Raw genomic sequence first — 23840 nt, 5'->3', positions numbered from 1 at the left:
GGTTAGGACGTGAGAGATGTGCCTCTGTTGGATGCATTAATATTTATTTTTGATTGTCTCTATAAAGGCGTTTAGTACTTTGAACACGTGTGTATATGTGCTGCCACTGCTGTTTGTTTATGTAAGGACGCACATGAGATATACTTGTGTGTGTGTGTGTGTGTGTGTGTGTGTGTGTGTGTGTGTACGTGGCATACATAACAGTGTGTGTGTTCACCTTTGCTTCGTCTAGCTATTGCTCGGCGAAAGTGCGCGAATGTTCAAATTATTCTGAAAATCTTTCGCATGCATGGGGTGAAATATTTAGAATGTGGGTGTAGCTACATGTCTAAGGCATTCCCATGTGCCTCTGTTTGCGAGCGTGTGCATGCTCTTGTGAATGATGTTGAAATAATGGTCATGTCTGTGTGTGAGCTAAGTGTGTTTGTGTGTGTGAGTGTACGTGTTTCTGCACATATGTTTGTCTGGAAGATTATGTATGTGTGTGTAGGGGTTTGTGCACATATTGGCTCTCGCAGCCACAACACACTTCAACTGGGGACTCGGGAGAAGAACAACAATGTCTGCGGTGAGTCAGTGACGTAATTAGATTTACTTTGCATGTAATATGGCATTCAGGCAGATGCATACTGTAGACCCGATGAATAAGGGCCGGTGCTAAGCACCGGAAAGCACCGGCACAAATTAAGCACTGTGATAGGCTCATTCTTTATTACATGAACTACAGTAGGTGCGCATTCACAAGGAGAAGGTATGACATTGTGTAATGCATGCATATGCTTGAAATTAGATGTAGAAGAGAATACTTTGGTTTTGACATAACATGGCACAGTATGGTAGAAGGAATAACACACTTACCATAATCATAGCCTTATCCTTTCATGTCCCTTTTTTGACATGCATCAAACTATGTAGTGCTTCCTATATGCAAGATTCATATGCTTCCAACCACTTCCATAAGCACCGAGTATATCAAATAATGTATATCTAAAAATGGTTATACATTCTACTTGCTTTTCTACCCACTTTAGAACACAGCTGGAAAACGGTGGGTAAGCACTAGGATGAGATAAGTATGTACATGAAAGAAGCAGAAGAAATTGTAGTGCAGGCTAGAATAATAATTACCTGCAGAAACAATCCAATAAATCATTGCAATACAGAAAATCAAAACATCTCTCATCCGATGGTAACAACTGAGGCTGTGACATAAAACATGCTCTGTGAGCTCTGAAAACTCCTAGAAATATTGAAGGGGATAGACGGGGCAGCAGGAAACCTGCCCATGCAAACTACTCCCAAAATGATTATCCCTTTCCTTCCTTGAAAGCATCTCAAATGTTAATTCTTTCAGGCTGCGACCAGGAAAGACTGTGAACTGGTGGTGTGCAGACAAAATATCAAAGAAAACATATAATGTGGACAAAATATCATGTCAAGAATATCGAGGACAAAAATATTGTGAAGGTAAATTTCTACATTTAAGCAAAGTTTTACTACATACAGATCCAGATATATGTACTGTGACAATTTATATATCTTCAAGGTACGTAGATGTTGAATTAAAAATAGTAAATCTAAACTTGCCTATTTGGATTTACCTTCTTGATATTTTGGTCCTCGATATTTTTGACCCAATATTTGTGTTTCCAATAATTATGTCAGTGATCCGATCTGTTCTTTTCCGACTCAGAATTCCCTTTAAGCCTATTGAGCCTGTAATTTATACCACAGCACATTTCGTTTTTTAATCTGTGCAGCACATTGGCTCTAACAGCTGCACTACCATTACAAAATTAAAGAATATGCCTCATACAGTGACTTGGAAAGGTTAGTAATGTCTTAGATCATCTGGTGTCTCTGTTGCTCAATATGTTACTGTTTTGATGTGAGGGAAGTTAGGAAGGAAAGACTGGCCTGAGACTGGCTAGGCAGCCGACATAAATCATTTCTCATTCCAATGTTTAAACCTAACTTATTGACTTTTTTGTCAAACAGGCTAGAGATCTTTTGTTGAAGGTACACAATAAACTTTGTGGCCCAATAGCCTCGATTTGAGAGTTTGTGCTAAACAATGGAACATGGCCGAAAAGAAAGAGACTGAATGAATACCAAAGGCCTAGTTTTTCACAAACGTATTTACAGTCAAGAAAATAAAGGGACCGATTCCCAAAAGTAATCAGACAAAATCCTAACTTTAAGACTTCCGGTATTCACAAAGGGCATTTAGGAGTAGTAAAGTTAGGATTCACAAAAGGCATTTAGGAGTAGTAAAGTTAGGTAGGATTCCTAACTTTACTACTCTCAAATGCACTTTGTGAATACCGAAAGTCATATAGTTAGGATTTTGTCTCAGATGACTTTTGTGAATCGGGCCCAAAGTTCCTAATTGCACATAACTGAATTAGTTTTCCATTGCTGAATACTGATTTTTGGCTAACAATATTTAATAATGTTTGACCAGGACACTTCAAAAATAGATGTTTCCACTTGTTAGTTTCAACATTTTCAATGTAAAAGTGTGTTGTGAAAAACCAGACATCAAAACGCAGAAAATCGACAAGGGAAGAATTGTGCGAGTCAGTGTGATATAGACAGAAAGATCAATGAAAATCAAGAAAACCTGAAAAAATATGTCTGATTCATTTACCTGATGTCTTGAGCTCCTGCCAAACAGAGCCGCATGCAAAATTTGGTTCCCTTGTAAATGTTCATGAAAACGTCCTGCAAAAGGGAAAAAATGGTCTTCAGTCAATACTGGAAGGAGCAAATTATCTCACTCAGTAATGGAGTATGTGACTAATTTAAAAAGATAATATGCTTAAACTATATAGTGCTGAGATACTGAAATTAATGTTTATGCTTGTAATGTCGTATGTGCATCTGTCCCCTGTGCTCACTGGGAGTTCTCACCTAAGCTGATACACAAGCACATGTACACAAACTAAGAATTAGATGGTAAACAGTCAAGCTTTCAATTTCTATTGGAGGTAAGCATATCAGTGGTAAATTTTCATAAAATAGGTAATATGTTCGAAAAGGTAATTGGAAAGAAAGGCACAACAAACCGTTAAATTGGAAGAAACCTGAAATGATCATGCTTTAGAAATCATTTAAGGAAGGCCTTGGACTTGCCATATAGATTTAGAAATGTATAAAGTTTGGCCAGTGGGTTTAAAAATACATATCGAATAGCAGTTTGGAAGGAGAGTCTTTAGGGCCTTTAACTACAGCGGCACCCTGACATTTCCAAGTGAATACAATTAGCCATAGAATATGTTTCCTTTTGTGGGGTGGGGTGGGTCTGGCCAAGCAGGGGCGTAACAGAACTATGCAACCAGCTGTAATGCATGCTTTGATGGAGTCTGCCCAGATGTGTAAAGAGGGGGGGCTCATGCCCTTATGCCTATAACTGTATTGCTCCAAGGACCAAGTGACAATCAAAGTAACGATGATGGCCAGTTTACATCATGTCCAGTTGATAAATTATGACCAGCAACAATGATATCCAATAGGCAAACAGTGCCCAGTTTCAATGTTGGTCATGTACAGTCAGCGTATGCAATTTATTATGCCTAGTTAGCTTATTATGGCCAGTTTCCAAAATGCAAAGTCAGCATACTATGGGTACCTTTCATTCTGCAATTACATTAATTAATGTGAATTTTTATTAGGACCGGTTTCCACATGAAAACTACTTTCTAATTCTCCCTGTTACCACATCATAGTCAATCTCCATTATCCATAGCTAACACATAATTGACAGATCCCATTACGCCCAGTTAACACAACAAGCTATTTTTATTATGGCAGTTAATACAAGGACAATTACCATAAAGCTAACGTGGGCTCCTTTTTATTGTGGCCAGTTAGTAAGTCACAGCCAGTTTCTATAATAACCCTTACCAGTGGCCACTGCAACAACCACAACACCCACAGTTTTCACTACGCCACTCTTCCCATCCAGCCTCCTATCCTCTCCCTGTTTTGCACCCACCCGGGAACCCACTTGTTACTTATTACTATGACGACTTATAAGCCTCTCTTGTTATTTAGTGCTCCATTGCTTCGTAGCTAAGGTTGTTCTATATAAAGACACATGCATGTATGCCCAGTTAGCACATCCTGTTTTTTTTTTGCATCATGTGTAGTTAGCATGTAACCGATAGATACCATTAAAGTCAATTAGTCTGTCAGTGGCAGTTTCAATACGCTAGAACGCCAAGGTCCATTTCCTTTATATCTAGTTAACATCTTGGAGGTTTCCCATATGTCCGGTTATCCAATCATTATGAACACACAAAATGCTGACCGTTCATTTAGTACTGCTGTTTAATGATTAACCAGACTGAGACCATTGTCTAATTCGATTGGTCTTTAGTAATATTAATTACTTTTTCTTTAAGCCATTTCTTAGCTCATGCAGACATTATTGAAACGTCTTTCAAAAAAGACACCACATAAAAAATAAACATATATACATACTGTGTTCAACATAGAATTAAACATACATTATGTGCAATATACGAACGAAATTAACTCAAAAACCAGTCAAATCTTTAAACTCAACAGCAAATTGAGTAACAATTTATAAACAATTCATCACAAAAACTACAGTGGCTGTTGGCTACTGGGTACTCTTTTTAACATCTAACAGGCAAGAATCATTTCAAACACAATGCTCAACATAGACAGTTATTATTCATAAATTGTGTTATCCCAAGTAGGTGTGGACGCCGACGTGTTTCGAGTCCCTACACAGTTTTCAGGGTTCTCTTCAGGGCTTGTGACTGGATAGAATTTGGAAATCAAAGAAATCCAGAAACATCTCGTTATAATTTTACAACTATCTCTCAATTAATCCTAAATGCTGCGTTTTAATCTCAGTATTGTAAGGAATGGTACTTGTTTTGTAAATCTGTGAAATCGAGTCTTCTTTATGGGTTAAAGACTAATGAACTCATTGGTAATTGTGCTGTTCTGTGTATGGACAGAAAAAACATATTTTAGATTTGTGGCTGTTTACAATTTTAGAGACTTCTAATTATAACATAGAAAGTAATGTGTGCAAAGTAATGGTGCTTCAACTTACAATCAGGTTCTTTATATTCGAACGAGCTGAAGGCAACAGCGGGCCATGTCTCTTTCTTATTTTATGTTTTTTTTATTATCAACAAGCTTTATTTCGGCCAATATTGACCATAAAAAGCAAATGATGCAATACATACATAGCCAAAAGTTGAACTGTAATAAAGTTTCATCAAGAGCAAATTATCATAAGATGGCCAAAGTACATTTTAAAATTGATCACATATCATTACAATAACATTTCACAATGTTAGAATAATTTAAAATGGAATTGGAAAGATTAAAAGGTTAAAATCAGTTTGAATTAAAAAAAAAATACAATAGAAAATATTTTAAAATTGCTATGGTGAGTCTAACAGCACCCTACGCCTGAGCCACATAGCGTTAAGAAAACGAGACGCCGCAAAGACTGTAGGTGGGTGGGTGTTTGATCTCAATATTCTGTATACCACCGAGCACTGCCCACACCCCAGATTTCTACAAAGTGGTACGAGCCAACGCCGTCTGGCTAATTTATATTTAGGACAGAAAAAAAGAACATGTAAGTCAGACTCATCTTGGCTGTTGCATGCAGGACAGCCACGAGAGCTCTGTTTTTACCATTTGTATGAACCGACAAGGTCCCTAATCTAAACTAGATGTATAGCTTCCTTTCCATGGGTGGCTGAATTTTATCCCGAAAGTGCTCAAAAAGATACTAGGCTTTAATATTTAAAAAGTCAGCAGTTAAGGACCCAAGTTTGATGTTTCTCTGGTTATCAACTAATCTTAGCGATCTGTATGCTCTACCCAGTTCTAAACGAGGGATAGTTCGGGACACTTTCTCAGGAGTGCTCCAGAGACTAGGAATACCTAATCTCAGACATAGGTCTTTTATATGTAGAAACCACGGTAATTCTCCCACCCCTGGGAGTCGCAAAACCCCCTTGAGCTCAGACTGATAAGGTACTAGTTAGGGGGTCGCCCACAGCCAATGCCAAAAGGTCAATGGTCTCAATCCAACCTCCTCAGCGGTAGGCCTGATTCCAAAGTCCAGGCGTAGAGGGATAAGAGGGGTGCTTGGCGGTAGACCAAGAAGCTGTCTCATAAATTTGTTCTCAATCTTAGCCAATCTGCCAGATGGACAGTTGCCCCAAAGTTCTGCCCCATACATTACTGCACTCCTAACCTGTACTTTATAGATCTCAGCCACTGGGCCCGGCAGTTTGTATGACAAATGTTTTTGCAATTCCCCCGACCATCTGTGCTAGCCTCAGACCTGCTTTGTCTAGTTGCGACCCCCATTTGAAAGTCTCAGACACTGTAACACCCAGATAATCAAAGACAGTCACTCTCCAGCAAAGTGCCATTTAAGGAGGGGTTTGGTCGAGATGTTTTAGCTGGATTAAAGACCATAAATATGGTCTTAGATGTATTAACCTCCAGCCCCCTATTTATGCAAAATAAAGAGAAACTGTCAAGAATCCTTTGGATGCCCATAGGGGATTTGATAACAACAAGGTGTCGTCAGCAAACATAATTGCTGGCACCTTGCCATCCACCAATTTTGGAGCATCGTTATCCACAACCTCATTTAACTGGGCCACCAAAGCATTAATGAAAAGGCAAAACAAGGTAGGGGCCATCACACACCCCTGTCTTACTCCTCTATTAACTGGGAACTGGGAAGTCAATTCCCCGAATCTCCCATACCTTACTTGAGCAAAGTTGCCTTCATGCAGTCGTATGATCATTGACAACAAGTAGGACGGAATGCCCAGTTTCTCAAGAACCTACCACAATTTAGCTTGAGGGACCAGATCAAAGGCCGATTGAAGGTCAACAAATATCAAATAGAGGCTGCCACCCTCTATTGATACCGTCTTCCAATATATTAACTGGAGCCGAAAGATTTTGTCAATAGTAGAGAGTTTTTCCGAAAACCAGCTTGATACACACTCAGAATTTCATGCTCCTCCATCCAGGAGTGTAAACGCTCGAGGAGAATCCTAGCGAATAATTTCTGAGTGACGTCAATCAGGCTGATTGGTCTGTCGTTGGTAGGCAAAAGAGGAGAGCCCTTCTTAAAAACTGGGAAGATTTCGGCTCCTAACCAGGTGTCCGGGACCTTCATGCCATTCAAGATGGCATTAAAGATTACCCAAAGGTATGGCCCCCATATATTTGGTTCCTCCCGAAATAGATCCCCGGGAATTTTATTAAGTCCGGTGGCCTTCCCAAGAGGGAGCTTCCTAATAGCATCTAAGACTTCTATTAAGGTGAACCCTTGAGAGTCTTCAAGACACATCCCTGAAGTTGCCGAAGATGATAAATCGGTAGATTCTAAGTCTGCCTCAGTGGAATACAAGGCTTGAAAATGGGACTTCCATGAGGCTGCAGCTATATTCGGCTCTACAGCTGTATTCCCAGTGCTAGTGCCTGTGGTAACAAGCGACCAAAACATCTTCATATCTCTGTTGGCCAGAGCTGATTTAATAGAACTCCATCATTCTAGCTCCCAATCCTTCTTAGCTAGGTTTATGATGTCCTGAAAGAGAGACCTGTTAAGTTTGATTAAGGATCTGTCTTTACTTCTGATTGCATCAATGAGTGCGCCTTTTGCCTTACAGCAAGAATTATTGAACCAAGTTTGTTTAACACCCTTGCTTACCCTGGAATGCATCAGGGGATTACAAATATTAGTCAAACCAGTTGTCAGTTCCACATGCAACTCCTCCACTCTACTGACGGTTTGAGGAGAACCAGGTGACATGACAGCCTCTTCCGATTCCATTAAGGGCATGATGACTAAAGAATACAATACGGCTGCCTTGTTGGGTGACTGCTTAAAAGTTACCCATTTGATTCTCCTTCTTGAATTGGCAAGTGTTAAGTTGCCGGGTACAAAAGTGCTAGTGGCCAAGGGATTAATAAGCCCTCGAGGTTCCAACTCCAATATTAGGGCATTGTGATCACTGTCATGTCTCGGCATGACAGCAAAATCAACAACCCACTGCCATGATCTTGTTTCCATTAAGATATAATCCAACAGAGAGGATTGGCCTGATCTATTAAAGTTTAACTTCCCTGGCTGATCTGATTTACAACGGCCATTACACGCCCTCAAAGAATGGGATAAAGCTACTGCGTTGATCTGGAGAACCAGAGGGGTCCAGGCCTTGATCGAAGAAATTTGAGCGGCAGGAATTAGCCAGAGGCAATCCTCATCGCTAGGGGAAACATCTGTGGGAGTGAAAGGGGCTCAAGTTGGCAATTAAAATCTCCCCCTAGGATCAACCTTATCTTCGGGGATATTAGTTCAATGAACACGTTCAATAGATCTATGGTCGGGGATTCCTGTCCAAAGCTTACGGGACGAGAATAGATGTTGATAAAAGCTATTTTGATCCTCGAGGGAAAGGGAAGTACAATACACTGGATATCATCCGATGAGGTGTTGAACTGTTCTACCGTGCAATCCAGGTGGGTAGCAACCCAAGTGCATAAACCCCCCGAAGGTCTGTCCTTTCCCCCTGTCGTTACCCACACATTGAAGGTTATATAACCCCCCCACAAAATATCCTCCCTAGCCCAAGTCTCCTGAAACATACACATATCATGGTCACCTGCAAATTGACTCCAATCTGGACTTTGCAATTTACTTTTTATTCCGGCAATGTTCCAAGATAGAACCTTCAGTGTGTGGCCGGACTTGCAACTACCATCGTGTGCACGAAGACTGGTACTGATGGAACTTTGGGTGACCTCCAGCTGAAACGTGGGGGGTATTTCATCTACTTCCAATAAGGGTGCCCTTCTAACTGAAGTAGAAGTTAAATAATCGGGAGACACGAGAGCAGGGATGTTAGGCACATCCAGATCAGGACCACCATGATCCCAAACTTTCTGAGGAGTTTCAAGTTGTTGATCTACTGATCCAATAATACCAAAGATATTCTGATTCTGTGAATCACTATCACTCACCCCTGGTGCCCTACTGAACCCCAGTCCCTAGACTGGGAATAGAACCAGCCAGTCAGTCCACCTCCTCAAGAGCCCAATATCTATTTGCTACTGAGATGTTGAAGAATGTTCTAGTGGCTTGACAAGACAGATCATTTGAGCTAAAGAGAGGTGAACTAGACTGTTGACAATCATTAATAGTTTTAAGTTTCTGGTGTGGGGGCCAGAGGGTGTGAAACCTTGGGGGCTAAACGTATCCCAAGGGCAAGATATTTATTTCTTCATAGAGCACATGGGCGCTACCGAGTCTACATAAATTCTCACGCACCAGTTTGGATGATTTAAAGGAAAGAACAATACAGTCCCCGGGAAGTGTTTTCTCCCTTCTCCCGACCCAACCTACTCTTCTCACCATTTTAAATTAGTTAAACAAGGCCTCTGATAGTCCGGTTCTGGTCCCGAGCAACCAAAGAGCCTTGTTTCTCAGTGCCTCCCAAGATTCATTTGACTTGGAAGTAGGGGCCGGAACATTTGCCCAAATTATAGTTAATGGAGTAGCTTCAGGCAGCAAATCCAGCCTCGCCTCCTCCCGAACCCTGTGTACTAGTGTCGGAATAGATATCAGAAAAGTGGGACAGGGATTAGCGTGAGCGGGAGCAGGATTAAGTGCTAGGGTGGAAATACTCTTAGATCGCATAGGGGCTTTGGCTGGAGCACAGGTGGACTTCACCTGGCATGGTTTGTCTATGGTAACACCATCCACAACTAAGGGATTACACATGGGGCCCTCAGCACAGGTTTCTTGGCCTTTACTTATAAAACCCTCAATGGCTGTTAGCCTGGCCAATACTTGTTCTACAGAAGTTATAGCTGTGTTTGAGATATTTTGATACCCGCGCTATCCCTTTCGCACTGTAGGGTCCCAATAGGGCTGGTCAATTTAGTCAAAGATGGTCTAAACGGCCCCACAAAGAAGCAAAAATACTATCAATTAGCTCTTTCAAAGAAGTAAGAACAGTATCCAGATTAACCCACCCCCCACAGAGTCCACCACTGTGTGTCCAGATACATTGCATGCAGAAGAAGCGGCATCAGTTTGTTTACTGACAGAGTGGGTCCTGGACACATCGGAATCATTTCGGCGAGTACACTTCCGTTTGGATTTAAGGGCATCAGCCCCTCTCCTTTGCTTCTCTACCATTTTTCTCGACTTATCCACTTTGTCATCGATGACCCTAGCAAAGGGAGTGGCGGTCTGTGACCTTGTTGCAATCGTTGACCCAGATGATAGGACCAAAGGAAGAGTACCACTTTCGCATAATGGCTTCTGTTCAGGGAGAAGATCAGATGGTGAAGCGTCACAAGGCATTAGGGAACCTTTCGATAAACGCCTTTGCAGGGAGGCAGGCTCCAACGATAAACGCCTCTTCGATTTCATGTGAAAGCATCGATTCTGCCCTAATAATAAAAGCATCCAGGGTACCAGTCACACCATTGCGCTTGCTCATTCTAACTAGCGCCACAAAGCGTGGCCCTTTAACACAATTAAATGACTGAATAAAAACAACTGCACCGAGAAGGTCTCACAAACAAACCAAGAAAAAAAATATAAGAAGGTTGGTGTGGGCAGCTGGATATAGCAGTATTAGCTGTATATAACTGCATACATTTATACTAAGACTCGTAACAGTACCTTAAGACATATCGGAGGGGGAGTCCAATGATGTAAAGGTCAGAGAAGTGGCCCGGCCTCTTCCTTCGCCCGCGCGTGTGCCGTGCTGTGTGAGCCCGCTGTTTCTTTTCAAGCGCCTCCAGGCGCTTTGATTGGTTGGCGGTGTTAGTTGGTTGGCGGCTCCGGCAGCGAGGCACCAGGCAAGGGAGCAAGGAGCAGCTGATAGCGGGACCCCGCTGTTTCTTTTCAAGCGCCTCCAGGCGCTTTGATTGGTTGGTGGTGACGGTGTTGGTTGGCGGCTCCGGCCGCAAAGCACCAGGCAAGGGAGCAAGGAGCAGCATGGAGGTCTCTGCGATCATGTGTTCAAGGGCCCATAGTTGGTGTGGTGGGTTCCCAGCAGCCTGCTGTTAACTTCTGAGGGAGCACAGCCGAGACATATACGGGGGTCAGTGCTGACTTCGTCCGGCTCCGTCGGGTCCTCTGCGTCCGCTGCTCTGGATCTTTCTAATGTGCCGCTTAACTTGTTCCATATAGTCATTAAGATTTTTCTATCACTGGTTACTGTTCTGTGAGGACAGTTATCCCATCATGGCATGTTTTTATTGCACTCACTTAGCAAACACTGACATTTACTGGTATATCCGATCTGCACATGGTGCCCAGTGTCCAACACACAAATTCTTGAAGGACAATTAAATCTAATAACCACAAACTTTATGGCCAGTGCTTGCATCATGAACAGTTTCCATCACGCCTTGTTAGCACGTCATGTTCCAGTTAGCACATGAAGTACAGCATAGCGAATTTCCATTATATCCTGTCCAGTTTCTGATACACACATTACATATAGCATGGTGCATTTCCATTTTGTCTACTTAGCACATAACTACATAGTGCGAGTACACAGATTCCTGTATGACCTGTTAGCACATTGTTTTTATTAAGCTCACTTACAACAGCCCAATAATTTTCTATAGTGCTTAGTTTAAACATTATTAATACATTCTATTATGCCCAGTTAGGATATCCTTCACAATGTAAAATGTCCTAGATTTAGTAGCGGAAACTTTTCAATTCTATTAAGGACACAGAGGCGAGGATTATGCTATATCCTTTCTTTTCAACAACAGAGAAAATAAAATTCCTTTCCCATAACCCCCAGGGAAAGAATAACATACGCCTTTTTTATTGCCCATCACTGGAGCACTGTTAGGACCACCAAACACCTCTTGAGGACCCTGTTCTATCATTTTTTCTTGGTTGGGCTTCATTCCTTCTTCTGCTTGTTTTGAAAGTCCGTGTTGCCTAAATCTAGTAAAAGCAGCACTGGTTTTTACCTGGATCCCGGCAGGTTTTGCACTTTTTATCAATCCTATTTCTTTACTTGTGAAATCCTATACCTCTTCTTTGATCGCATGTCTTAAATCTAGAGTCAGCTTAAATTCAGTAAGAACTAGGAACAACTGAACTCTTGTTTGTATGGTAACTTGATTTTAAAAACTGAATTCTTATTGTGAGTTTCAGCGGCAGCAATACATCACGCAGTTCATCTTGCAAAGTTAGTCTGACAAGTAAAATAGCACTCAAATCACATAATATGAATTGGTGGTTATCCTTCATGTACCCTATTTCAACTGTAACATCTGCCATAACCGGATTAACAATCTATTTACTGCTAATGCTTACAACTTTGGGGAAGGTGCAGATTTGGGATCTCCCCAGAACTAACTGCAAAGCGGTTAGCACCAGTATCAATTTCAAATAATACGGGGTAGCCATTCACTGCTTTGGTCTACCTCTAGAAGTGTACCATGCATGCAATCCTCCCCCCCCCCCCTCAAGCACCGTCAATGTGAATTAGTTTCTGGTGAAAACTGAGGGAAATCATTATTCAGAATAAATGGGTTCTGCCGGTACCCTGGATTAGATCGCATTTTATATTTCATGTTTTGCTGTATCGCTGAAGCTATTGTCATATTCGTAGGGAACTGTCCTTGACTTTGTATATTTTGCCCAGGATCTGGTTGGACAGGGATAATCAACTGTATCTGCATCTGATTTGTGTTTTGATGCAGCTGAAAAAGAAAATAATTTTGTAATCATTATGGATTTTGACCACCCTTGTATTTTCAGTGTCTAATTTTGCAATAGACATGACAAACAGTGCTCTTCTTCAATAAATTAATATTTGCATTCACTCATGAATTATTTACATTTGCTATTTGCTCCACCACAACACTGTATCTGCACCATCTCATTTCCATTTCTGACATTTTGCATCCCTTGCACTCCACTTCAAGATCTCATCGATACTCTTACTCTGCCAGCACATCACACTCTGCTAAATATGAGAACAAAGGGGTCTATTACGATTTGGCCACCCGCCACCGTAACGGCAAATGGGACTGCCCGCCATATGTGCGGCGGTCCCGCGATTCAAATTAGGATGCGCCCGCCACACTGGCGTGCGCATCCCGCATTTGTTACATTGCGGCGGGTGGTACCGTCAGCAGCACCCGCCGCAATGTAAAAAAGGCATGTTGTGCATTTGCATGCACAATGTGGCAGACACCGCGCGGTGCCTGCCACCTTGTGCATGCAAATGGGTACCCCCCCATATACACCCCCCCAACATCCTGGGGGCCCGCAACTAGCCCCCAAAAGTGATATCCGCCTGGCTTTCCATGGAGGGATCACCGCCATGGAAAGCCCTGCACTGCCACACATCATGATATGGATGGCGGTGTCTTGCAGACACCACCACCATATCTGAGCCCTTTCCCGCCCGGTCGTCTGTCCGACCGGCGGAAAACCGTCAGACGGTCTTTCCATCCGCCGGCGTCCCCACCACCATCGTGATTTGGCGGGAGGAAATGGTAGGCGGGCAGTGGGAATTGGCGGGCAGATTGATCCGCCCGCCAACCTAATCGATCCCTAAGCTCCGGGAACACAAATCTAGAAGGAAAGTCGACACATATTTGCAAGTACCTCTCTGGTTCTTCAACTACACTTTACTTACTATAAATCTGCACGAGCATCTCATAATAAGCATGCACTGGCTCTCTTAGCTTTTCTGTAGCTCTCGTGATTTTCGCCCAGTTCAAATCCTCTATGGTACCCTTCTTTTCAAATGCTCTATCGCCACTCGATATTTGTCAGCAACCATTTCAGCTGAGCATTGTTAGACGCAACACTAGCTGGTTTCTTGTCCAGCCATGCAACAGCACCCTTACACTTTGTCCATAAATCACTCCGAACAACAATTTCAAATAATGTGTCTAAATCAATCGCAACAATTTTTCGAAAACGTCACCAATTTATAAACCTCTGCATACCATTTGTCAGGTTTGGAAAATGTGTTGTAAGGGCATAAAGATTACTCCTAGTACAGAGTACATGTACTTAATTCCGTCCATGCACTTCTCTCAAAGGAAATTCTGCTACTGTCTCTTGTTCCAAATCACTCAGAACTAGGTTTGCTTTCTTCGTCACCTCTGTACCTGTCATTTTAGTAGTAACGTTCTTTTTCACTTTTGTCTGTACTCCTTCAAGTGTCTCCAATCTTAAATATTCTCAACAAGCCCCTAACGTGAGATCGCAAAGTCCCTTTCTCTTCTTTGCTCAAATATGTTTTATAATTTCTCTGTACATTTCTTTTTCTATTGATATTAACCTAACAGTTTCTAGGAAGTACAACAAATTCAGGAGAGGCACGAGTAGAAATTGGCATAGTAGTAGGAACAGAAGCAGAAATATCCTCATGTGGGGTTCTTGCACTCAATAAACACTTTTACCAGTTACTCTTAGTGCTATCAATCCCGGGGCACTTGTACTCAGCTTTCCCAATGCACCCATATCAGGTACACAGTCAGAGACCACTTGTGCCTGTGTGTACTGAGGAAGTCTGCAATTTAAAAGATCACTTAAAATGTTATTCTCTGCATTGGAATCTTGTTTTGTCACCCTCATCAGCTTTCTTTTTGTCTGCTGTCTTATTAACTATTACAGGAACCGCTCTGTCTCCCTGTACCATTTTTTAGGTCTCGCTGGCGTTGCAGCGCGAAGCCAACGAGACTACTATTGTTGCCGTGTTTGCTGCCAAGGGAGACAGACCGGGGCACGCGCAGCGATCGGGGTCTGTGGACGCGCTTCTGAGACGCACACGCCCCCAAGCGCGCGCGCGCCACGCTCCGCCGGGCTTGTCTTGTTTTCATAGTCTACCGCCCACGTAGGTTTTTTATGTAGCTACGCCATGAGCTTTCTGCTTGGCATCTCGACTCCAGAGACAGGGATTCCATAAGCGGAAGGGTCCACTTAGAGGTAAGTCGTTTCTACAGCCAGTTTGTATACAGACTTAGCCTCAGTGTAGGTCACTTACGTAGGCTCTTTATTTCCCAGACAGACTTCCCAGGAGTTTTTACCCGGCAGAAAAGTGTTTAGTCACTCCATGGTTGACTCGAGCGAAGATTGACGTTTTTCTAATCATCCTTCGTCAACTTTGTAAGTCCCAAGTTTGATGCATTTATTTATTGTTTGGCGCCCCTAGTTAGCAGGAACCGCACCGTTTTAGGTTATCAAGCCATATTGTTTGCGGGCTATTGAGTTGTGATTTTGGTATTTTGTGTATGTCTCTACGCAGATATGTGGAGTTAACTTCAATTGTGATCCACTTGGCTGAGCTTTGAGATTTCCGCTCTAGCTCAGAAGCAGTCCTCCTGGCGAGGTACAAACACAGAGAGATGTTTTTACCATTAGATCCTAGGTAGAGATGTTTTGACACATTGCGGTATCCTGTAGCTCTTGAGATTACTTTGGTTTATTTGTCTTTTCTATTATATATTTTACTTTGCTATTCACTGGGTACTGTGTTTGAGGAACTTTATTCCAATAGCGTCACGCCTACATTATTCTGTATTCTTTTATGGGTGTATTTACCTGTGGCTATTTGATATAATAAAATGCACACTTTCCGTTTTCATTTTAGCTCTACTGTTGTCCACAGTTTAAACAAACTGAATTAGTCATCACCCTTGGGAGACTTTCTATAAGTGGTGTGGTTGATCCCCAGATGTATAAATTGTAAATAGTTATGTATATAAATGTATATGAGAAGGTGTATTTACTTGTGTTTCAGGTTTCCTTTGGCCCCCAGTCCTGATGAGGCCCAAACTAAACGGGCTGAAACGCGGGTACCTGATATAGAAAGAAGCCCTGTACCACTTGAATTCATGTGTCAAGAATAATTTGCAACACCAGTAAATAGTATAATAGGGTGTAATGTACTAATACCCTAAGAGGTGTGGACATGAGGGCGATCTTGATTGATGTGAGCTGCGAATTGTAGTTTTGGTGCTTATAAGTGTCTTTCGCAGCACAACTAATATTAGGGCTCCAGAGATTCTGTCTTCCGATACAGAAGTGTATTAATTGTACGTATATTTTCATGTTTTGTAAGTAAATGTTTGTTGTTTGTTTGATAAAGAAATACACATATATAAAAATTGGATGTATAATGACATACACCGAACCTACAACCTAGTGTGAGTGTGTTTTTGAATTAAGACAATTGGTCTGCAAGAGAATAATTTCTCATTGATGGATTAATTCAGGTCTCCATAAATGATTGTTGTTGTATCCATTAAGCTGCATTATTTTTGCTCTTTATTGATCGTCCAAAGGTAATAGCAGCCCGTGATCTCACTACTACGAGGCTCCCGCCGCCAAAATTCAAGTCTCACCAAGGCACATACGCTGGTATAATAAACACGGCGCGAACCAGGCGACATGGCAAAAAACAACAAAGTAGTCCCTACATTAAAAGATACTGCAGCGAAAGTTAACTGTAGTTGGTCGATGCTGCTTCCTCCTGAAACGGAAGAAAACATAAGTGACGTATCGGAGCACTAGCAAACAGTGAGCAAGATCCCATTCCTTTAGTGCTTTTGCACTCTCATACCACCGCAGACCTGGGCAATTTCATGAGGCTGTGAATCCCCTTTAAGCCTAAAAGGAACAAGTTTTAAAACTGACTTAGAAACAGGTCCCAGCAATGACTATAAAAACCCTGAGGCAATCCATTCCAAGAAAACAAGCCCTCTGTACATTTCAAATGCTTTACCTTATTGTGTATTTCTTAGAAGTATTTGCTTCTGTTTCCATAGGCTTATTTTGTGACTCTTGTATGGCACACATTGTAATCTCAGTAGCCGAGAGTGTCTGGGCCTGGGCATGAGTAAGAGCCCTGAGGATGAAGGCAGTACGAGTTTCTCAAGGTGCCACTTCACAGCTTCTAGAGAGACACTTTTATTTGGAGGAAGGTTTTTGATTTTGTTTAATCCCTGTATGTAAGAGATGTGCATGCATTGTAAGAATGTCAGATACATCTGTCGGTATAAGTTATTACACAAAAACTTATGTAAACAGCAGTTACAAATGTATTTATTTAATTTCTTTTATATTGCTATTCATCCTAATTTAAGGACTCGGAGCGCTGTAGATCACACAACCATATTACATAAAGACAATGACGCATACCAGTATATAAATAATGTACAGGGAATGTTTCACAAAGCCATGAGGGTTGCAAGGGGCCTTCTGACTAGAGTGTAATTAGACATGGGTGCACTGTCCTAGCCTGACACTTAACTGGGTGCACTTGGCACAGACGTGTGCATTGCAGCATTATTTCGACCTTCAAATGTCATGGTGAAAACCGAAAAGGTAGATATTATGAAGCAGCCCACCACTCAGGCTGAAATGACTCAATACCAGCAAAGGCTCTCCGAGTTTGATCTGCATCACCAAGAGGAGAAAGCATACCTGATCACTGAGACATCTGATTGACCTTAGAATTAACAAGTATTTGCAATGCAATAGGTCTCTCATTTCTGAGAGTTTGAGCTATTGCCATTGTAAATGACAATTGCTTTTGTTATTGTGTTTTGAAAACCTGCAAGTGTGCATAAACACACATTTTGTACTTATAGTCCTTACTTACAAGAAGCAAGGCTGGCAGTAAAAGAGGCACAGTTACTACCAGCATCGCTTCTTGTATGCAATCACTATAAGTATAAAGTGCATGTTTACGCACGCTTTCAGGTTTTCAAAACATATAAATAAAAGGCATTGTAATTTACAATGCCAATAGTTCAACTCTCACAAAAGCGAGACCTATTGCATTGCAAATGCTTTTTTTTTTTTTATCATCCCGTTATCCACCACCAAATGCCCTTTAACATCCCCCCACACCCACTGGACTTTAAACACTATTGAAGAGTAACTAAAATGTTCAATAATTCCGTTTCACTTCAGAAGAAAATCTACCTCGATTCCTTTCCTTCCCACAGGATGCAGCACATATAATAAAACAAGGATTTGCAATGCAATAGGTCTCGCATTTAGGCGCGTTTGAGCTATTGACATTGTAAATGACAATGCCTTTTATTTTGGTTTTTAAAACATAAATAAAAAAGCTGTGTCATTTACAATGCCAATAGCTTAAAGTCTCGTAAATGCGAGACCTATTGCATTGGAGATGCATGTTCTATACAGCATCTCTCCTGATTATCTCACTTGCTTTCTAACCACTGTCTAAACAAACCCTTAAAAGGCTTCTTCAATTTCTTCCTCCCTGTCTCCGTTGCAATTTGACCCCATTTTTCAATACCTCAAACTGTGTAGGTCTAGGTAGTGACTCCCTCTTATTCATTGTCTGTATCCGGAAATCAACCGTTATAATGTTAAACGCACCTTCTAAAATAAATTGCAAATCCTTGTCACAAGATGTTTATTCAAACCAGTCATGAGCCCAACACCTGTCAACATTTCGTACGCAGTGGAACTCTCTGAAGGAATCGTTCAGTAGCAGATAAGGAGGAGATTTAGGCTTTTTCAAAACAACAGCTATTATTCTCACCCAAATTAATCCAAATACCACACAAAACAGGTAGACGAACAACAGTCAATCAATCACACGACTCTGGCAGCAACCAACCAATTACAGTACAACTCAGTGGTTACGCCTCACCAATCCCAGCGCGACTCCTTGGGTCAGTCAGCCAATCGCAGCGTAACTTTTTCCATGAATGGAAAAACAATACACCTTTTCTCACTTAACGCACACAAATAAACAAAATAATTCTTGACTGTTCAACCTTAAGAAAAATCAGCAAGTTAAACAAAAAGAATCCAGCAAACAATAAAAACAAGACCAGTACTACTGCGGCACTGGTCAAACACGATCTACACCAATTTGACAGACCCTCACACTACTGAAAAAACCAAACCTGTTCCCACATTACACTTCCAATTACCTCTCCATCACTGAGAAAGCAGTAGCCTTCAAACTGGTGTACTTGATCAAGTAGAGCAACTTTCTATAGGTCTATCAATGTGGCTTCAGACCTTGATTTACCACAGACAGCTTCTCTTCATTTTTTTGTTAACATCATACTTACCAATTACACATTAACCTGCTTCACCTCTCTACATCCTTTGATACAGTCATCCATCATGCACTTACTCGCTTCATGGAAACATTAAGAGGCTTCTCTAACACAGTGCTGCAAGGATTCAACGGATATTTTTGCACTCGCCTATAGTTTGCGCAAACATTAGATATGTGTCAGAATATTTTTCTTCGACAATAAGATCCAGAAGAAGTGACTGTTGCAAGTACCTCAGTGATCCATCCTCCACCATATCATCTTCACTCTCCACCTGGAACCTCTTGATCTATAACCACCAGCACTAACAATGATCCTCAATATGCCAGCAACAAGCAACTATGTTATAGTCTCCTCCCCTAACAACTTTCAGAACCTCAAAGCCTGCTTGAAGCTAATATGGAACTGGGTGTCAAGCACCTAACTAATGCTCAACCCAACTTAGAGATGTCCTCCTATTCGCTAATAGATACATGCAGCAATGGTTCCAAGCAGGGTTTGCTGACCTGAAACTAGTCAGCTTCACCCTCGAGCTGGCTGACACTGCAAAATTACTTGGATTCACCCACTTCCTTAAAAAACATAACACCAGGTAAACAAAGGCATTACACAGACTGTGGCATATCTCATCAAGGGCCAAAAGAAATGTGGTCACATCTCGCCCATGCTGGAGGAACTGTGCTGACTCTCTTTCCAAGCCTGAAGAATTTTCAAGAATGATTGTATCATCTACAAGACCATCAGAAGCATCACCCGGCCTACCTCCCTAGCCCAAAAGCAAAAACTAGAGACAAAACTATGCCAAACCGAGGGACCCAGAGACACTTATCCAATAGGGTCAAGTTCTCCTGTGGATTCCTTCCTGTTCACTGTGATCCAGGCATAGCCAGGCCTCATCCTGACTCCTCTTCTTCCACAGTGGTCTAGCAACATTCTACCATTGCAGCTCTGTGCTGAGAAGATGATCACTGAGTCAGTGAATTAATGGCCAGACCACAAAAAGAAGTGGAAGAAGAGGAGTTCCTTGAAGTCCTAGCAATGGTCAACAATTCATATGTGTATAATAGGCATAGAAAGAAGCAAAGTGCTGTGAAATAATTCTACCTATTGTCACCTATGTAGATAACCCCACTAATCGGCTGGTAAGTTCGGCTGGGCAGTTGCACCTGTTTCTACCGTACATGTACAGACTGAGGAGCATGTGGATTTATTATCCTACCTCTTGGTTGGCGAAAACAATATCAATTGGTCTTCACAAAAACCTTGGGGCAGTAATTCTTCGATACACTCTGGATATCTGGTGAGGCTGTCCCTGCCTGACATGACTGTTTCCAAGGAGGAAATCATAGATTAGTTCAACTACTATAACCATCCAGAGAAACAAGCTAACCCGGAAATTAAAGTTATGGCTGATCCAGGCAGAGGTTTTGTTTGGTATTGTTTCTTCCCGAATAGTTTTTTTGAATACCATGAGAACATTTTATCAGGCTAGGTCCCCAACCATCTAGGTTCTGCCAGTATTAATACTGGTTGATGAATCACAGAGTCAGGTTCTAGTAGTCTCCACAACAGAAATTGCAGTGCATACTCATATGGCACTGGCACTCTCAGGTCCCATAGTCCCATGGCTTTGTTTCCATGCGGGCCCTGCACCTGCTGTCCGTCATGTCATCCCCCAGCGAATCCTCTGGAAGCGCTGTTTATTCAGACCGGGCACCTCTCCTGAAAATGAGGACATCTCAGCTGATGAGCTGCCTCTTTTTCCCCTAAATTCCTAATTTTTATGAAGCTTCATGTAACAAAATAAACACAAAAGCTCTGCAAACAATCAATACCTCTAGATAACAAGTACATGTTCCAAGGATGAAAATATCGGTCTCAGGAAAACCCCTATGTTCCAGCACAGTCTGTATAGCTAGTGCCAGTCTCTCGTGAAGGGAAAGCATTGACCTCCCCATGAACAGAGGCAGAAGGACACACAAGTGGCAACCAATCCAATTGTTGTTAGCTTCAACAGGCTAACAGCAATGCAATGTTAGTGAGTTTGCTTTCACTTTCCCAAGAATTTGATTACTACTCCTCCATTGTTCCCTAATATGTACAGAAGCGAAACAAATTATTGCTCAATCCTTGCAAAAAGCCAACTGAGGCAAAGCAACTGATGTCCAGTACCTCACAGTAATTTCTGATAAGACTATTAAATATGTGCTCTATGTGCCCCAGAAGGCCTGGTTGAAGTTGGAATATTACCAATAGGATGCGCTAGGTAAGGTGGCTATGGTTTTAGTTAAATTGTGAGTTCCATTCAAGTGGTACCAATCAAACAAAGGTCCACGTACTCAGACCTTTAAGTCTTTCAGGGTGAAAGTTACGCTATGCTCCAAGACTCCAGACCTTACATTTCATTATTCTTCCTTGACTTAACAGACCAAAACAAAATACTTCAGGACAAAACCTAAGCTAGCCCAAATCGTTCAATAGAGGCTAAAACCTCAAAATGGCTACTCAGTTGCAGGAGATATTATACCATCCCAGCGAGAGGCTCTCCCTTCTCTACCGTCACTGGAATCAGATAGATCACATCCGTCTCCTGGATGCTTGCTCCTGGACCCTGCTGTTGGTGAGGAATGATTACACTGTCCAACTCCCTTAGCACACTGATTAAGGCAACCCCTGACTTTTTCAGAGAGAAGTGGAAAGTTCCCTATTTTTGGAGACAAAGGATGCTTCCACCTTCATGGAGACAGCAGAGCCACTACTCATATTACTAGTTAGCAAAAAAGCAAGGATGTGGACACCGCTCAATTCTTGATTTATATGGTCTGAACCTCTTTTGAAAGTTCAAGATATTGACTCAGGTCAAGCTCCGGTAGCATTTCAGAACTCATAACTGGTTATCCAATATAGATCAGCATGGCGCATAATTCCATATGTCTATTGGTCTGGATCAAAGTTCATGTGGCTTAGCATGAAAGTATCAGTATTATCAGTAAAAGGGGCTACTTTTTGGCCAGTATAGACTAGAATGTATTCACAGATATACGTGCCCTATCCGTGGCTGCAAAACTCCATCACTGCCCTTTCCCTAATTGCTCAGGGCTATGTCCTGGGAGGTGGATGCGTCCAATTTGGCTCCGGACACTGGTAATTTCTCATGCCGAAATAGGCCTACTGCTCACCTCCATCATGGTCTGATTGGTCCAGGGACATGAGACTTCAAGCCTTCTATAAAGAGATGGTTCTTTTTTTTAGATTTATCTGACGGAATAATGGGATCAATTACTTGGACATCTAGCACTGGCCTATTCCAAATAAATTAATTTCTGCAGTGGTAGATCCACAACCCAAAGTTGCTCGTAAGGTGCCCCATTAGCCTACCACCACCACAAATTTTGGTAACTGTGAACTCACTTCAGAATGAATCAAGAGCCCACTGAGGGCCATCGGTTCATAAACATTTAATGGGACATATTAGATATACCCCTTCCAATAAACCTGTTGAAATTCAAGCCATTCATCCTTTCAAAGGCTTTCCCTGCAAAGGTTTGGTTTAGAATGGTTATAGTATATAATAATATAACCATGGCCCTCATTAAATAAGGCCATTGATTCATCACAACTCTGCCAAATGTCTGTAGAATAGTCATTCGTATGGTTCCAAAATCTAAAGGAACTTAAATAGAGAAGAGATTGCTTCAGTAGTCTCTCCCATTCACCATACAAAATACAAAATAATTTAGGTCAGTGGTTCTTAACCTATGGGCCAGGGACACATGGGGGTCCAAGAAACCTACTCAGGGGGTATTTGACAGCTTAGAAAATTAAATAATATTAACAAAGTGTAAATAAAGAAAGAAGCGAAATGTAACATTTGAAAACGTTCTATAAATGTGAAGGAATTTGACATTCGAGGCTAAAAATTACGGGGCAGATTTACAAGCCCCTTGCGCCACATTTGCGTCACTTTTAACATGGGAAAAGTGACGCAAAAGTGGCGCAAGGGGCTTGTAAATCTGCCCCTAAGTTTTTATCCTCAGATTGATTCATGAGAGCAGCAAGTGCATCAAACAGAATATAGTATGGACGATGAATGACCTCAATTGAATTTGGAAAAGCTCCAACTTTCCAATAAAATTCAACATTATGATATTTCGGAAATTTCTCAAGTTGACTGGCTTTATTGTTGCAATCAGATTAAGCGCCTGTCCCCAAATTATCGTATGCGCCTTATTCACTTTAAATATTTACACAGGCTTTACCGGACTCCCGTTCAACTGCACAAGATGGGACTTATTCCCAATGATAGATGCCTGCGCTGCTCTGCACCTGTGGCGGACTTCTCCCACCTTGCCTGGCTGTGCCCCGGGTCTCCGCTTACTGGTGTGAGGTCTGTGCCGCTATTTCTGAGATCACTTTGTCACCGGTCCAGCCCGATCCTCCGCTTTGCCTCTTAGGCTTTGTTAAATTTTGCCCAGATGCCTCCCGCCGCTTGATCGTCATGCTTCTTGTCCTTGCGCGGCGTAGGGTCTCTATGTGCTGGGGCCGCAAACCCGCGCCCAAGTTTGCCCTTTGGCTTGAGGATACATCGCGCTGCCAGACTCTCCTGTCCAAATTCTGGGACATCATGCCAGCTAGATCCTGTCCACTCGACATATGGGGCCCCCTTGTGTCTTACCTTCTAAGCCGTTATTTCC

The 23840-nt window shown here is 42.0% G+C and overlaps 1 protein-coding gene across 1 annotated transcript in view; it reads right to left on the bottom strand.

The window, feature by feature from the left end:
• The window catches only part of LOC146833511 (gap junction gamma-1 protein-like), a 203929-nt gene that overhangs the window by 5753 nt on the left and 174336 nt on the right, over positions 1-23840 (bottom strand). The window contains exon 2 of the mRNA XM_085601359.1: positions 2651-2724. The gene's annotated coding sequence lies outside the window, so the exon portion shown is untranslated. The remainder of the gene's footprint in view (positions 1-2650; positions 2725-23840) is intronic.

This window comes from Triturus cristatus, chromosome 4_2 (assembly GCF_964204655.1).
Source record: "Triturus cristatus chromosome 4_2, aTriCri1.1, whole genome shotgun sequence".
In the NCBI taxonomy this organism is placed as follows: Eukaryota; Metazoa; Chordata; class Amphibia; order Caudata; family Salamandridae; genus Triturus; species Triturus cristatus.
Note: the sequence above shows the minus strand (reverse complement) of the source record. Positions and strands in the feature narration are given on the sequence as shown.